Source organism: Mustela putorius, unplaced genomic scaffold (assembly GCF_011764305.1).
Source record: "Mustela putorius furo isolate JIRA1106 unplaced genomic scaffold, ASM1176430v1.1 tig00000166_pilon_pilon_pilon, whole genome shotgun sequence".
NCBI classification, from domain to species: Eukaryota; Metazoa; Chordata; class Mammalia; order Carnivora; family Mustelidae; genus Mustela; species Mustela putorius.
The window spans coordinates 584232-593136 of NW_025421301.1; the positions used below are offsets into that span (position 1 = coordinate 584232).

The 8905-nt window shown below is 42.3% G+C and overlaps 1 pseudogene; it reads left to right on the top strand.

The window, feature by feature from the left end:
- Positions 1-1205: 1205 nt before the first annotated feature.
- LOC101688142 lies at positions 1206-2078 on the top strand (annotated as a pseudogene).
- Positions 2079-8905: the final 6827 nt, after the last annotated feature.

Below are 8905 nucleotides of genomic sequence, written 5' to 3' on the forward strand. Positions count from 1 at the left end.
TCTCAGTCTTACCAAGGTTTGGAACAAGCTTACTTTGAACCCGATTTTTCTGATCTGCTTTGAAATGGGCCTGGTTTCCGTGGGTAAAGAAACGTGATGATCTCCTTTTTCTTAATATAATTGTCTCCACCCCCCCCACCCCCACTCTTTCAGGGAGCATCAGGTGGAGAGATCACCAGGAGAGGGTGAGTACTGGATTTTCTCTACAATTTCAGAACTTCCCTATCCCATTGCCATGGCAGCAGTTTTTCTTGGCAGGGTGTGAAACCTCTCCTGCGTGTGCTTTGACCCTCTTCAGGGTTGTTCCCATCCCTGTCACTCTTCATCTGGAGCTGTTAGAACACATTTCCTTTCCCTGCCCCTTGGTAGCTCTGGATTTCTCTCGAGGCAAGTCACCAGTGAATTACAGGTGAATTACAGGTGAACCCCCAAAGTCAAGATACATATGCATGACTTTTCAACCTGATCATTTCTTTCTTATATGTGTCCATATTAAAGAGTTTTCTTAGCCATTCCTTTGAATAAACTAACAGAGATAAAGAGTGCTCCTTTCCTCTGGAAAGCTTTTATAACATCACCATAAAGTCGAAATGAGATGGAGTTTTAAGTTACATTTGTGGGCAGTCTCAGCAATCATGCATTAATTCTGCTGAAAGGAACAGAAAGCTGGCGCATAAAACATGTGAATGCTCCTGGAAGCCAACCACAATTGTTCCCAGGCTTTGACTAGTGGGAATTCCTGGCAGAGGGGCCCCGTGAGAGCCAAAGCAGACAGTTGCTGAGCTGCTTGGAGATCTTATTTGCTCGTCTCCAAGAGGGCACGCAGTCTTTGGAAAACTAATGAAAAGAGATTCTGACCCTCCCTCTCTATGAGGAAGGCTCCCAGCCTACAGTTCCATTCTTGTACCTCTATTCAGCTCAAGCAAAGCCAGCCTCACAGATCCACCTCACCACACCCTCTTTCTGTCTCATGAGAAAGAAGTCTGTTCTGCCAGTGATCATTTTCCCTGCTTTCTGAGAATCTAATTTGCTCTGACGTCCAGCAACATTTCTTTCATGAGTTGACTGCGCTAGCTGTCATTCGTGCCGTTAGCTTCAATTTGTCCTTCAGCCCACCATTCTGTCTTCTAACCCCGCCACTCCTTGAAACTACCCTTGCTAAGGCTTCTACCCAGGGAAACTTACTTCCATGAGCCTCTCCGTGATCATATCCGCCTTTTCCTCTAGAGGAAACCACCATACTAAATTCTGTATTATCTTTTTCAGTTTTCAGCTTGGAGCAGGTGAAGGTGCAACTCACTTCAGTCGTCCCGAATACAGGTTCCTCTGACAGTGGCTGTGCCCAGTATGCCACCTACGTTTGACCCCAACAAGACCAAGGTTGTATACCTAAGGTACACTGGTGGAGAAGTCAGTGCCATGTCTGACCTGGCCCCTGAGATTGAACCCTTGGGTCAGTCTCCAAAAGAGTCTGGCACCAGTAATTGAAAGGATCTGAGGATTACAGTGAAACTGACTATTCAGAACACACCGGCCCAGATTGAAGTAGCACCTTCTGCCTCTGCCCCAATTATCAGAGCCTTCAAGGAACTTCCAAGAGACAGAAAGAAGCAGAAAAACATTAAGCACAGTGGAAATACCAAATCTGATGAGACTGTCCACATTCCCCAGCATATGCAGCATTGATCCTTAGCCAGAGAACTCTCTGGAATCATTAAAGAGATCCTAGAGACTGCTTGGTCTGTTGGCTGCAATGTTGATGGCTACCACCCTCATGACATTGTAGAGAACATCAATAGTGGTGCAGTGAAATGCCCAGCTGGTTAAAAACTACAGGGGAAATATTTCAAAGGAAATATTTCAATGAAGAATCATTTGACAACCAAAAAAAAAAAAAAGTTCCCTGTGTGTATTAATAACTCTCTTATCACAAATAAATGTATCCCTAAACACAACATTGTACAGTTTTACCTAGTTTTGTACAGTTTGTACAGTTTTTTGCCTAGTTTTGGACTTTTTGTAAATGGAAGCAATCTGGGAGAGCCTAGGTGGCTCAGTCAGTTAAGTGGCCAACTCGATTTCAGCTCAGGTCATGATTTTAGGATTGTGAGATTGAGCCCCATGCAGGGCTCTGCACTAAGCAGGGAGTCTGCTGGAGATTTTTTCCTTCTGTCCTCCCCTCCCCCCCAACCCTTACCCCTGTTCGAGTATGCAGCAGGCACTCTCTCTCTCACTAAAATAAATAAATGAATCTCAAAAAAAGAAAAGGAATCATTTTGCACTCTTCCTATGCATTTTGCTTTTCTCACTCAGCATTCTGTTTCTGAGATTCAGCTATTCAATTTCTCTGCTATATAGTGTTTCATTGTAAGAAGATACCGCAATTTATTTATCCAGTCTACTTTTGGACATGGGGTTGGCTCCAGTTTTTGCTGTTGCAAACACTGTTGCTATGAACACTCAAATATTTCTCCCAATGCATATGTGTAAGAGTTTTTAGGATGATTATCTAGAAGTGGAATTGTTGGGTCTTAAGGAATGTAAGTGTTCAAATTTACTAGGTAGTCAGTAGTCATTACTAGGTAGTCAGTAGTCTGACTACTAGTAGGTAGTCAGTAGTCAGTAGTCAATCCTAGGTAATGCCGGAGTGTTTTCTTTCTTTCTTTCTTTCAAGATTTATTTATTTGAGAGCAAGAGAGTGTGTGAGCAGGGAAGGAACAGAGAGAGTAGGAGAAAGATGATCCCAAGCAGGCTCCACACTCAGCATTGACCCCCGGTTCCATGTCATGACCCTGAGATCATGACAGAAGCCAAAATCAAGAGCCAGCCAGTTTACTGACTGAGTCACCCAGGTGCCCCACCAAATTGTTTTCTAAACCAGTTGTATCAATTTTCATCCCTATCAACAATGTGTTAAAGTTCCCCTTCCTCTACATCTTTGGATTGTGTGTGTGTGAAACTATTTCTTATTATAGTTGTGATTGGTATTTCTCCAATTAGCAGTACAATTGAATATCTTTAATATTTAATAAATTTTCTTGTTCTCTTTTTTGTTAATTGGTCTTGCGTTTTGCTCTACTTCATGTATTTTTTAAGGTTTTATTTATCTCTTTGAGAGAGAGAGACAGAGAGAGCACAAGCAGAAGAGAGGCAGAGGGAGAGGAAGAAGCAGACTCTTCACTGAGCAGAAAGCCCGCCGTGGGGCTCCATCGCAGGATCTGAAGATCACAATGGAAGCAGACCTTAACCATCTGAGCAACTTCAGCGCCCCTGTTTCATGTATTTTGAGAAATCCTTCCTGACCCTGAGGTATACAAATATTCTTCTGTATTTCCTTCCAAAAGTTTTAAAGTTTTGGGGCACCTGATTGGCTCAGTCAGTAGAGCAAGTCATTCTTCATCTCGGGATTGTGAGTTCAAGCTCCACGTTGGGTGTTGAGAGTACTTTAAAAAATAAAATCTTGGGGCACCTGGGTGGCTTGTCGTTGGCGCATCTGCCTTCGGCTGTCGTAATCCCAGGTTCCTTGGATTAAGCCCTGCATCAGCCTCCCTCCTGAGTGGGGAGCCTTCTTCTCCTTCTCCCTTTCCCCCTGCTTATTGTTTCCTCTCTTGCTGTCTCTCTCTCTATCAAATAAATAAGTAAAATCTTTTAAAAAATAAAAATAAATAAATAATAAAATCTTTTTAGAAAGTTTTAAAGTTTTGCCTTTCACATTTAAGTACATATTCCATCTGAAATTCATTTCTCCTCTCATTTACAATGCCAAAGCTATCTTATAATGAATTTTCATGTATGCTTGAATCTGTTTTGGGTTCTCTATTTTGTTCCCTTTGCCTATTCCTTTTTTTTCTCCATTTGCCTACTCCCGTGCTACTACCATACCGCCTGAAAACTGGTAGTTTTTCATTAAATCTTGATTTCTTTTTTTTTTTTTAAGATTTTATTTATGTATTCAACAGAGAGAGAGATCACAAGTAGGCAGAGAGGCAGGCAGAGAGAGAGAGGGAAGCAGGCTCCCTGTAGAGCAGAGAGCCTGATGTGGGCCCCGATCCCAGGGCCCTGAGATCATGACCTGAGCTGAAGGCAGAGGCTTTAACCCACTAAGCCACCCAGGAGCCCCTAAATCTTGATTTCTTATCATAGACATCCTACCCTGATCTACTTCTTTTCCATAAGAAATCTCAAGTATTCTGGGGAACCTGGATGGCTCAGTCGTTAAGCATCTGCCTTCGGCTCAGGTCATGATCCCAGGGTCCTGGGATCAAGCCCCATGTTGGCCTCCCTGCTCACCAGGAAGCCTGCTTCTCCCTCTCCCACTCCCCCAGCTTGTGTTTCTGTTCTCATTCTCTCTCTGTCAAATTAATTAATTAATTAATTAATTAAATATTTTTAAAAAGAAAAAGAAATCTCAAGTGTTCTAAGCTCTTTTGTCTTCCATAGACATTTTAGGACTTGCTTGTCTGGATCTATGAAAATTTTGTAATTAGTTTTTTTAATTTAATAAGTTTTTTAAAGGTAACTCTGCCAAATGTGGGGCTCAAACTCCCAACCTGATGATCAAGAGTCGCATACTCTCCTGAGCCAGCCAGGCGCCTTCCATGAAATTTTTGTGATCTTGATTTGAAATCCCAGAGAATCTATGTGGTGGGTGGCATTGTTTATTCACAATTGTTTATTCTCATCCTACTTTGCCATGCTTTCCTGTAGTGGTGTAGACTCCTCTGCCGCACTGGTTTGGAGCTTGTGTGACTTGCCTTGACCAACACCAGGTTGGAGCAGAAGCTTTAAAAATGTTGTGTACTTTAGTGCTTCCCAGCCCCTGCTTTTCTCACCTTGAGCTTTTGCCCTGTGCTATAAGAATATGTCACAAAGAGTGGCTGCCTCTTTAGCTGGGATCTCAGTAGGAGAAAACACATGGTCTGCAGCCCTCATGTAATGGGAGCAAGAAACAAATTGTTTGCTGCTGTTGCAATTTGGAGAGAATTAACATCTTTACACTGTTGAGTCTTCCTATCTATGAACACTTTTGACATGTCTGTCCGTTCACTTAGAATTTTAGTGACTTAAAACATTTTTTAAACTTTTCATTTTCTGGGGTGCCTGAGTGGCTCAGTTGGTTAAGCAACTGCCTTCAGCTCAGGTCACAATCTCAGGGTCCTGGAATCAAGTCCTGTGTCCAGCTCTCCACTCAGCGGGGAGTCTGCTTCTCCCTTTCCCTCTCCCTCTGTATTCTCCCTCTCTCTCAAATAAATAAAACCTTTTTTAAAAAAACTTTTCATTATCTGAGATTTATTAATCTTTTTTTTACCATTGCAAGTGATATCTCTACCTCTAAAAGCACATTTTCTACCCTTTTCTTATCAAGAAAAATACAAATATCTTTGTTTATTGAATTTACATCCAAAAACATGGCTAAGTTCTGTTATTAACTTGAGAACTTGTAGGTTCTTCACTTTTCTATGTACCTACAAGTAAGGATATTTTATTTCGAATCTTTATATCTTTTTTTTTTTTGAGATTTTATTTATTTATTTATTTGACAGACAGAGATCACAAGTAAGTAGAGAGTCAGGCAGAGAGAGAGGAGGAAGCAGGCTCCCTGCTGAGCAGAGAGCCAGATGCAGGGCTCGATCCCAGGACCCTGAGATCATGACCTGAGCCAAAGGCAGAAGCTTTAACCCACTGAGCCTCCCAGGTACCTGTCTAATCTTTATATCTTTAAAAAAATGTATTTTGAGATAATTATAGATTCATAAAAATTTGCAAAAATAGTATAAAGAGGTACAGTGTATCCTTCACCATTTCTCCCAATGGTTACATTTTCCATACTATGGCACAACATAAAAACCAGGAAATTGACAGTGATATAATGTGTGCACAGTTGTTGTTGTTGTTGTTTTAAAATTTATTTATTTATGTATAAATTTGTACAAATTTATGTATTTGCTTGACAGAGGGAGAAAAAGAGAGCACAAGCAGGAGGAGTGGCAGGCAGAAGGAAAAGGAGAAGCAGGCCACCTATGGAGTGGGGAGCCGACGTGGGGCTCAATCCCAGGACCCTGGGATCATGACCTGAGCCAAAGGCAGACACTTAACCAACTGAGCCACCCAGGTGCCCCAGTGTGTGTGCAATTTTATCACATGTGTAGCTTCATTTAACCCCTATCACAATCAAGATAAAGAACTATTCCATCACCACAAAGAGTACTTGTGCTCCACACCTTCCCCTTTCTCAATCCGAGCCTAACCCCTGGCAGCCACTAGTCTGTTTTCCATCTTTACAATTTTGTCCTTCAAAAATGTTATATGGGGGCACCGGGGTGGCTCAGTGGGCTAAAGCCTCTGCCTTCGGCTCTGATCATGATCCCAAGCTCCCGGGATCGAGCCCCACATGGGGCTGTCTGCTCAGCAGGGAGCCTGCTTCCTCCTCTCTCTCTGCCTGCCTCTCTGTCTACTTGTGATCTCTGTCTGTCAAATAAATAAATAAAATCTTAAAAAAAAAATGTTATATGAATGACATCATACAGAATGTGACCTTTTGAGACCGTTTTTTTCATTCAGTATAAAGGCCATAGAGATTCATCCAAGTTGTTGGCATGTTTCAATAGTTCATTTTTTTTATTGCTCAGTAGTATTCCATGGTATGGTTATACCCCAGTCTGTTTAACCATTTATCTGTTGAAAAGCATCTGGATTGGGGTGCCTGGGTGGCTCAGTGGGTTAAGCCTCTGCCTTTGGCTCAAGTCTTGGTTTCAGGGTCCTGGGATTGAACCCCACATCTGGCTCTCTGCTCAGCAGGGAGTCTGCTTCTCCCTCTCTCTCTGCCTGCTTCTCTGTCTACTTGTGATTTCTCTCTCTATTAAATAAATAAATAAAATCTTAAAAAAAAATAAAGGCCTCTGGGTTGTATAGAGGCTTTGGCTAGTATTAAAGCTGCCATGAGCAATCATGTACAGGTTTTTAATATAAACATGTTTTCATTTCTTGGAGATTAAGTGCCCATAACAGGGATTGATGGGTTGTACAGTAACTGCAAGTTTAATTTTTAAAAAAATATTTATTTATTTTAGAGGAAGGGAGAAGAGGGAGAGAATCTCAAGTAGGCTCCACTGAGAATGGAGCCTGACGAGGGCCTCAATCACACAACTCATGAGAGCAAACCAACTGTTCTATGGAGTGGCTATGTCATTTTACATGCCCACCACCAATGTACAAGGGATTCAGTTTTTCCACATCCTTGCCAGCATTTGCTGTTATTATTATTTTTTAAATTTTAGCCATTAAAAAAATAAAGATTTATTTATTTATTTGAGAGAGTCAGGAAGAGGGGCAGAGAGAATCTCAAGCAGACTCCCTATTGGGTGTGGAGCCCGACACAGGTCTTGACCTCAGGACCCTGAGATCGTGACCTGAGCCAAAAACAGTTTGGATGCTCAAATGGCTGAGCCATCCAGGTGCCCCTGTTTCAGCCATTTTCATAGGTAGTATCTCATCTTTGTCCCAATAATTAACATTTATTTAATGACTAGTGATATTGCCTATCTTTTCTTTTACATTCTAGAGGGTTTATTTTTTATACTCATTATGTCATGAATTCATAAGAAACAGATTCCAGCAACTCAGACCCCTCTCCATTGGCTCTCACAAAGTATACTTCTCTGGGTGAGCAGGCTGGTGCAAGTAGGCAGTGAGGTAGGCAGAGACAGAGAGAGGAGGAAGCAGGCTCCCTGCTAAGCAGAGAGCCTGATGTGGGGCTCCATCCCAGGTCCTGGGATCATGACCTGAGCCGGAGGCAGAGGCTTTAACCCTGAGCCACCCAGGCACCCCCAGGGTGGGGTTTGAACTCACTACCCAAGATCAAAAGTTGCACCCTCTACCCACCAAGCCGGTACATATCCTCACCCACCTTCAGTGATATAAGCAGAACTTCCTAACTGGTTTGCTGCTACCACTTATGTGCAAATAAATGGATTATAGATGTGGCTAAGTTATTGATTCCTTTAGCCTTTTGGGACAGCTGGGCAGGACCTGAGGGGACCAAAGTCTCTGGTCAGTCACCTCTGGCTGCAAGTAGCCTGTCCATTTAGGTCAGCGTGCTGTACGAATAGTATCATTTTCTATTTGCACCATGGCTGGACAGTGTGGGGGAGCAATGGTTTCAAGAATAGACTTCTAGGGGTGCCTGGGTGGCTCAGTTGGTTATGTTTCTGACTGATGACTTCACTCAGGCCTTGATCTCCGGGTTATTAGTTTGAGCCCTGTGTTGGACTCCAACCTGGATATGGAGCCTACTTAAAAAAAAAAAAAAAAAATTGTCTCATGAAATAAGTTTGGGGATAAGCCTTTCCAGGTCTGAGTACAGTACTTCAACAAAGTCATTCAGACTCTTTCTCTCTTTCTATTCTTCTATTTCTATGACAGGGTTTTTGTCTTAGGCTTCGTACCTCATTGTTGTAAGATGGCTTCCCTATCTCCAAATACCATGTTCTTACACAGCTGTGTTCAAAGCAGGAAAGTGTATTGTTAAGGGGCTCTTCTGATTTCATTGGCTTCTCTTATCAGAGAGCAAACTCTTTCCTAGAAGGTCTCCAGCAAGATTCACTCCTTACTTTTTACTGACCAAATACTAAGGAGTCTCGGAGTTTGAGTATCTGACTTTTCCCATCGAGCTTGGGAAGTAGGCACAGGAGAACAGGGAAGTGGGTTTGGGAATGGCTGGTAAGTAGCTGACTGACAATGTCTGCCACTTTTGTAAGTAACACTGAGTAAATGTCTAAGTGACAGTTCCTAGATCTCATTCTAGTAGATACTTATTTATTTATTTATTTAGTAAACTCTACCCCAGAAGTGGGACTTGAACTCATGACTGAGATTGAGAATTGTATGCTATACAGGCATCTGGGTG